The sequence below is a fragment of the Nilaparvata lugens genome, chromosome 9 (genome assembly GCF_014356525.2).
Source record: "Nilaparvata lugens isolate BPH chromosome 9, ASM1435652v1, whole genome shotgun sequence".
NCBI lineage: Eukaryota > Metazoa > Arthropoda > Insecta > Hemiptera > Delphacidae > Nilaparvata > Nilaparvata lugens.
In genome coordinates, this window is record NC_052512.1 from 30,917,278 (window position 1) to 30,926,805 (window position 9,528).

A 9,528-nucleotide genomic window follows, 5' to 3' on the forward strand; every position below is an offset into this window, starting at 1 on the left:
CTTCGATCAATCTAAGCCAGGTTTGCGTTAATTTTTCTAGGAAACAATTATATGTCTCATCTATCCATCAAAACCTAAATCGCTTCAAAATGAATAAGATAGAGATTTCGTGATTTCAGATCAGGATTCAGCACCCTCAAATTAAATATGTGAGAGGTCAATTCTCAAAAATACTCAAATACAATGAGGAACATTTTTTAATGGATAATAATTATTTCATTTAAGGTGGAGGAGGAGGAGGAGGAGGAGGAAGAGTAGGGTAAGGAGGAGGAGGAGGACTAGGTTGATTGATTGATTGAGTACTTTATTTATGTAGATTACAATATATACTGGCTTATACACTTATATACAATAGCTTACAATACAGCAAAATTATAGATTTCATTTCATTTCATTTCATTTATTGACACACTTTACAATTTACAATAATAAATAATACACAAAACATTACAAAACAATAATATAAAGTGGTTAGGTAACCTCATTTGAAAAAACGTGTTGAGGCACCATCACACTGAAAATAAAGAAAGAGTAGCTTAGAGCCTAGCTAAAATTATATAAAAAACTTGATAAATGTTTATAAAACAGAGAAAAAAATATGTTGAAGAGTACTAAGAGATAAACGTCCCTTCATAAATGTATCATTCACTGCAATATGATAATATCAAAAAATACATATAAAAGTAACTATACTATCTAAACAGAAAACTCAACATCTTCTAGTGAAAACACCAAGATTTCAATTCCTTGAGAAAAATTCGTAAATTTAAACTAGAGGACACATGGAAGGTAGATAATTATAAAACTTTAAAGCACAAAAAGTAAAAAACCTACGAAAAGCTTCAACATTAGCCTTCAACAGAATGACCTTATTTTGAAATCTCAAACGACTAGAGTAAACTCTAGCATTACTTTGAACATTTCCTCCTCTAATGAAAAATATTCTTAAAACTCTAAAGACATATAAATATCTTAATGGCAAAATATGAAATTGTTTAAAAAAAACCATTGCATGTTCCGTTCTAGGTACACGCGCCATTATTCTGATAATTTTAATTTTAAGATGAATTTACATAATATAGACTACTAGCCGTCAGGCTCGTTTCGCTCGCCATATCCATCTAGCCAGGGGGGTCCGCCCCTGGACCCCCGACTGGATCGTACAAAAATGAGATCAGCGGGCTGGCTTCGCTCGCCTGAAAATTTTTAATTCAGTTACCAGAACAACTTTTTCGAAGAGGTTTCTCTCTCTAGATTATAGTTCTATATTAACATATGGTATGGACATTTCAATTATAATTATAGATATTGGAATAAGAAGAATATACATGCTAAAAGAACTTTAAACCCTTAAAAACAACCCTTAGAGTTGAAATATCGCCAAAAGATTTCTTAGTGCGCCTCTAAAGGGCCAACTGAACATACCTACCAAATTTGAACGTTTTTGGTCCGGTAGATTTTCAGTTCTGCGAGTGAGTGAGTGAGTGAGTGAGTGAGTCAGTCAGTCAGTCAGTGAATGAGTGCCATTTCGCTTTTATATATATAGAAGAATATAATTATTGAACTGTATATGATATGAAAAAGTAATTTGTAATATAATAACTATAGATAATTATATTGTTATGCATCTACATAAATTGGCAGAGCTTTGGACATATCAATGTCCATTCTTCGGAAAGAATATTAAAAATATCCTCCCACTAACTCTCTATCAAAAAAGGTGGGGGAGAAGGAGGAGTAGATGAGGAGACGAACGATGAGTAGGTGTTGGTAGGAGGAGGAGTAGGAGAAGGGGGTAGGGCTGAGGAGGTAAGGATGAGGTCGAGGAGGAGGAGGGGGAGTAATAGGAGGAGGAGTAGGTGGGGGATGAGGAGGAGGAGGAGGAGGAGGGGTAGGAGGAGGATGAGGAGGTGGAGGGTTGGAGTGTTGAGGAGGTCGAGGAGGAGGAGGGGGAGGAGGAGGAGGAGGCTTGAGCTACTATGCATCTCAAGTTTATAAACACTTCAAAGACTTCGTATAGAATTTATATATGGTTTAGTTTATAATACAGGTTTGTGTTAAAATTGGTGTTGTGTGAACAGAGGTTTACGCAAATCTGGCTTTGAGCCAAGTTTGCTCAAATATCATTGTCGTGTAGACCCGGCATTACTCTGGGAGTATAGTTTCGTCAACAAGAATTGACAGTTGATATTTCAGCGGTATCAGTTGTTATCCTCTGTAGAAGCCAGTGTCAAGGCAGAGAAGCTGTTCTCCCATCTCTCTCCACAGCCATTATAGCGTGGACCCCTAGATAATCCATTGAAGAGCTGTGAATTCGCCTCTGAATTAGTGAGATCAGATCACTAAATCACAATGTGGTCACTGAATCAAAATTAAAAAAATCTACTTGTGTTTCTAGACCTAGCAAAGGCCTTCGATACGGTGGATAGGCCCAGGCTTTTAAAAACCTTAATCTTATAGGAATACAAGATGAAGCGTATAAATGGTTGGAATCATATTTGACCAATAGACAGCAGATGGTGCAAATAAATGGAGTAGAGAGCGACTTGAAGAGCATCCAATATGGTGTGGTACAAGGAAGCACTCTGGGGCCGCTTTTATTCCTAATTTACATCAACAATCTATCTAAACTGAATGTAACCGGAAGTCTGTACCTGTTTGCCGCTGATAAAGCCCTGCTGGTCTCTGGTGATACAAGAAAAGTGATGTATGAAACTGCTGTGAGTGACCTTGCAAAGTTGAAAAAATGGCTTGATCATAATACATTAACTCTGAATGTGAAAAAAACTAAATACATGGAAATTTCATTGAGAAACACTGTTGAAGACACAACTCAAAGTTTAATGTTACACTCTTGCAATGATTTGCAAAGCTCCACTTGTGGTTGTTCGTCGATAGAACGTGTGCAGTGCTACAAGTACTTGGGCGTAATGTTCGACGACAACCTCAATTGGTCAGCACATATTGCATACATCAGAAACAGAGTTCGTAAGGCTATATTCTTGTTCTACAAGCTCAATAACATATTAAATCAGAAGGAACTCAGGAACATATATTTTGCATACGTTCAGTCACTAATACAGGGTGGTATAACCTCATGGGGTGGATGCTATAAAACTAATTTGGAACCTTTAAAAGTAGCAGAAAGCTGTTTTGAGAGTAGCATTAGCATTGAAGAGAGACAGTAGATCCAACTCACTTGACCTGTATAAAGACTTTAATGTTTTGGATATCAGGCAATTATTTGTGAAAAATGCACTAATTTATATGTATAAGCACCATACTGATATTTTCATTAGAAATACCCACACATATCCCACCCGAACAGCTACAATTTCAGGAATAATAACACCTAGAATTAACAAAACATATTCATCCACAAACATTTATTACATAGTTCATATGCTTTTCAGGAATATTCCAACAAACTCAGAGAATTTGATGCAGCATCTTTGGTAGTGTACAAAAAAATTGTGAATCTTTGGCTAAACGAAATAGGAAGGGATATGGAACCGAAAATATCATTAGCTCAGTTTATAGGTTATAGAGTTTTATACCCAACTTATTCTAGATGCAGCAAGTAGGCTACTAACTAGTGGACGTTCTCCACTAGTTAGTAAAACTTCGCTCCGGTAAATTCTATTTTTCGATAAAACTAAATTTCAAATCTCTTTATTTCTTTACTATCCTTACCTGTTAAGTTCTCATACAAGTCTCATCTGAATCATTTCAATCCAGATTCACCCTTACTCACAGGCAATAGCCTATGTAAGGGTATTTCTCATTACTGTCATATTCTGTATTTTGTACAGAACAACAAATTGTCACTATTGTTACTATAGTCTTTATTATGCTATGCTTATGAATTTTATGTTATGTTGTAGTAGTACTGTATCTACTGTTGTGCTGTGCAATATACATACATTTTGTAAAGTGTTGAAGAGAATAAATTTGATTTGATTCTCATCTGCAAGAGTATCTCCTCTCCTCTTCCTACTATACTCCTCCCCCTCCTCCCACTACTCCTCCTCCACCAACTCATCATCACCATTATCCTTGTCTTCCTTCTCCTCTTCCACATCATCATCCTCTTCTACCTTCTCCTTCAACTCCTCTAACTCTTTTTTTCTGCTTCCGATACTCTCTTTGTGTTAAGTGGACTGTGGAACTGTGGAACAACCAAAGACTTATAATAATTATTTTGACCTCAGAACGAGTTCATCCAATTTGGATAATGTGGGCTCATTGAGCCATCAGCCTTCCCAAGCAAATCCCAATAGAAATAACATTCGAAATATGAGTTCCACACCCAAAATAATTACCCATCACATTATCTCTGTTGTAAAGTAATATTGAAATGGAAAAGTTGATTATAATTATAAGAAGTGGCTTCTCTCCATGAGTTTACTTTAAAAGTGAAGTGGCCCTGCCTTGATATTCATTTTGAAGCAGTCTATTGAAGGTTCACACCCAGGTTATAGCTGATTCTAGTGAGTGTTCTAGTTGAGAGTATTTGCTGGCTCCCTATCCTAGTACTTGTGCAGATATTCAATCTATACAACCAAGTGATCTATCATCCACTGTGTATATTGTTTGTTGTGTTTTCCACACCCATGAACATGGCTACTTCCAAAACTTCACATCTAAGGCAGATATCTATGAGGAGAAGGAAAAATGTGAATCCCCATTTCAAGAACTTTGTGGAGAACACTTCTTTGCATGGCGTGAAATACATTGGTAACCCCAACAATCATTGGATTAAACGTGGATTTTGGTGCATAGTCGTAATCGGTTTTATTATGTCATTATTTGCAATTTATAGAATGAAGATAAATAAATGGAAAGAGAATCTGATGACAATCGAATTGGCAAGCACTCCGCAGCACATCACTACACTGCCTTATCCTGCTTTGACCATCTGTGGTCCAGTACTTATGTCAAAGCGAAGGTCTTAGATATCTTATGAATAAACTAGATCTTGATGAGATATACAAAATTGCAGACATCTTAGGTATGTCTGGAAAAGGGTTTGATGGGATGTTCAATATGAGTTCAACTAGAAATGATATAAATAGTAATTCAGAGAGATTCTTTATATCTGATTTTAGTATTGAAACCTTTTTTCATGATATCTCAATTGAAGACCATGCATTTTTTGCAGCAGAATTTGAGTCTGCATTAACCCGTCTCTAGCCGTGATATTCAGGGAACTCTGCTGGTCCATCAACATGATTCCACCTTCCAAGATTTACAAGATTAATACAGTACAATTTAATTTAGACTCAGTAGGCCTAATAGAAAAAAACATATCGCTTGAATTGAATACTGAATTGATTCATGGATTTCCTTCGTATAGAGAATATTGGTTACAAAAGGGAACATCAACACTACTTATCCACCGTTAAGATTCCCAGTTTAGTAGAGAATCAGAACTAACTTTTCATGTTGATGGTTATTATGAGAAAGAGGAAACGTTATTGGCAGGGACAATAAATATCGGTTTACAATCCACAATCCTTGGGATGTTCCAAGTCCATTCATGAGATGGCATCTTATTCATCCATCAACAAACTCTCGCATTCTAATCGAACCTGAAGTAATCATGAAATATCCTGTGGATGATAACGATTTTCTGTACAAAGTCCCATATGCCAAGCAATGCTACAACGCAACTGAGAAAACATTGGACTTTTATCAATTTTACACGCGACAAAACTGTTTAATGGAATGCTCCACCAAGAGAGCTTTGAGAGAATGTGGATGTGTTCTGTTTTTCATGCCACACAATGAATCAACATACATGTGCTCTGATGAATATAGCTCCTGTGCGGTGAATGTTGCCAAAGCCACTCATTACGACACAGGTGACAGGGAATTTCAAGATACTTGTGACTGTTTGCCATCTTGTAACTACACTGACTACAAAGTTATATCTTATGAATCATTGCATAGCCAATTAGATATCATGATTAAAAATTTTATTCAGGAACGATTTTTTTTATCCAAAAGTTCGTACCTACACTTTCAATAACAATGAGATGATGGATGCCACCGTTGTCTACTTGGATGCATTCCTAGGCGTGAGTATAATGACTGTAGCCGAAATATTCTACTACATTTTGTTGTATGATTGATTTTTAAAAATAAAGATACAGCGAATGCTTGATTGGCTGTATGTGCCATAAGAACTAAATTTGAATAAAAGATTGTAACTGAATGTTTCCTTTTTCATCCCAAAAACTACCACACCATACCAATACCATACAAACTTTCAAGAATAATGTTCAAATCATATATTTATGGGCCCAAGATTGAAGATTTTGAACCACTCAAACGAGCTGATCCGAGTTGCTTCAGTGCCTCATTCACCCTCTCGGTTCAAACTGAGTTGAACCAGAATTTGGTTCAATCTTGGAATGTGAACATTGTAATAAATATGAGCAATTCATCATGTAATCGATTAGCTTTGAACATGGGTGGTGCATTTAGGCCTTAGTATAAAAAACAATTATTGTTTGAGATGTAAAGAGCATTTTCAGTTATGATTAATAAGGTTTTTCATCGAGCCTATCCTTCAAAAGAGTTGGATTCATCCTGTCTTTTTTTCTTCAGGGCTTCAATTCAATATGAATATGAATTAGAAATCTATAAGTACCCTCCGCTTTATCACAATTGTTGTGATTGAATAATTTTGAAAGAGTACTTGAATTCCTAATTTTTATTTGTATTTAGATCCATCTATACTAGGGTTCAGGATTGTGTACATTATTATACTGTTCATAATATGTAACTGTCATCGAGATGTACCTAGTCGAGATATGTGGATAGAAATCCAAGAGAACGGTAATTATATTATTCATTATCATATTATATTATTATTGAACATCAGAATTAGAATAAAGCTCTCTGAATATTTATGCATCTCGATGCCCCAATTTTCCGGATGAATTTTTTGAAATCACCAGCTTCCTTAATTTTTTTCAAAAAAACCTCACTAATTTCAAAACTATCATTCTCAATTTGATGCACGTGAAAGGTTGAATCATGGTCAATAATTTGAGACCAAATTCTTCATAATCAGGGACTCTCATAGTGGATTACACTGAGAGCATAGAAATCTGGTGTGGCGCACTCACACAACTTTCCTTGCCGTTACCGGTATGAAAATTTATCACCTGACGCTAGTGTTCACGCGCATCTCAAGTCTACTATTCAATGATCCAAGCCAGCTGGTGACAGGACAATAACGCTGGAGACACACGAAGTCCACTGCTATCTCTTCAATATCGGGGTCCGAGCTTCGCTCTGGAGTACAAAAGCATAAACAATTTATTACGAAAGAAGAAATTATAATAACATTCATACAGAAATCTTCTATCTGATCACAGTGAATAGATATTAATTCCCAGAGGAATGCAAAATTTCCCTCACAAAGGCCCAGTTGCACAAAAGCCGGTTAAATTTTAATCCTGATTATTTCACGTGAACCGAATCAGAGAAGACCATTTCAAAAAGATGGTTCTACTGGAATCAATCAGGATTGAAAATAACCCGAATTTTTGCAACCGGCACCAAGTACCTGATTGAATGATTACAAAAGTTCAACAGCTGAGTCATAATTTTGACACAGTCTCACACACATGAACTCGCTCACTCACTTCCATCACCAACAGACGACGAAATAATAATTATTTCAACTGTTTTTCCACGGATGAATAATAATTATCCTTTTAATGTCCTTCAGCCAGTTTTCCTACGGTTGAGCCTAGTGCAATCGAATCTTTATATTATAAACCTAGGTACTATGTTCTGAATTTCGTGAGAATCGTTAGAGCCGTTTTCGAGATCCGGTGAAATACAAACATCTAAACATCCAAACATATAAACAGAAGTTGCTCATTTAATAGTATAGGATGGTGAATGATTCAATAGAATCAACAGTTGTTGCCAACAGTTTGCAATTTGAATAATAACATTTTCTCGAATTTCGAGCTTATTTTAAATTTTAGGTGAAAATGTTACTGAACATTAATTGTAAAGATTTCCATGCTCAATCTGTTTCACTAGGAATTTTTTGTTTAATGTATCTGAAGCATGATAATAGGGATTCTAAAATCAAACTTTGCATAGATGGGGCGGAGCTCCTGGAATTTTTACAAATATGGGACTTGTGGCAGTTGATAGAGCACTATCAATGACTATTTCAGGTATAAATTTGATCAAAATCGTTGGAGCCGTTTTTGAGAAAATCACGAAAAATCAACCCTGTTTTTGACAACATTTTCGCCATTTTAGCCACCATCTTGAATTGCATTTCATCAAAATTGTTCGTGTCGGATTCTTATATTGTAAGGACCTTAAGTTCCAAATTTTAAGTCATTCCGTTAATTGGGAGATGAGATATCGTGTACACAGACGCACATACTGCGTCTAACTCATACACACACACACATATATACAGACCAATACCAAAAACCACTTTTTTGGACACAGGGGACCTTGAAATGTATAGAAATTCAGAAATTGGGGTACCTTAATTTTCTTCGGAAAGCAATACTTTCCTTACCTATGGTAATAGGGCAAGAAAAGTATAAAGCACACTCAATATTAGTTTTCCCGATCCCGAAAACACCTGTTGGTGGATGCATATACTTGAATGGGCTTGTAGTACGAATATGATTGGTTCAATTCTTCATAACTCAGCTCCTATTGGTTATAGTCATGACAAAAGACTCCTTTCTATCCCATTGATTAGCAGTTTTCTTCAATATTTCCTTTGTCCGAGTGTAGCGAGTTGTCATTGACAACTATAGAGCCTCCAGTCCTTGTACGTTTATGGGGTTGTTTGTTCGACGATTAATTTCGATTGCTCTTACCAAATCGTCAACTTCAAATTTTCAACAAATATTCTTCTAATCATCATACAGATCTTATGAAGTTTGACAACGAAATTGACTCACTCCTTCATCCTTTCTGAGGATATAACAGGACAACACTGAGAATGCATAGGAGAGAAAATATTAAGTGATTATCATCCAGCAGAAAACTTATTTGTGTTTTGTATTGATAAGTCACTGAAGTTTTTCCTCATCGAATTATATTAGTTGACACTATTTGGGAGATATCACACAGACTGTCCGTAATATGCTGACCAGTCATTCCAGCTGATCAATACACACATATTCACAACGTTTACATCAAGTGATTTACTAGTAGTTCTGTGAACAGTAGACCTCGCGCTCAGTAAGTTACATTATTGTTGCTTTGTTTTCTCAAAAATGAATAAATTATTTATTAATTTGAAATGTGTAGAAAAAATCCTAAATAAACATAGTGCTTTTTGTTCTATCGTACCGTGACGTGTCGTCCCGGAATGTGAGTGTGAGCGCTGTTATCAGGTCTGGCTGCAACTGTCTACAACGTTGATGGAAAGATACATTTTCAAGATGTTCGATGTTTTTGAACGGGTAGTATTATAGTCAACTGTCTACTAACGTTGATTGAAATATACATTTTCAAGATGTTCGA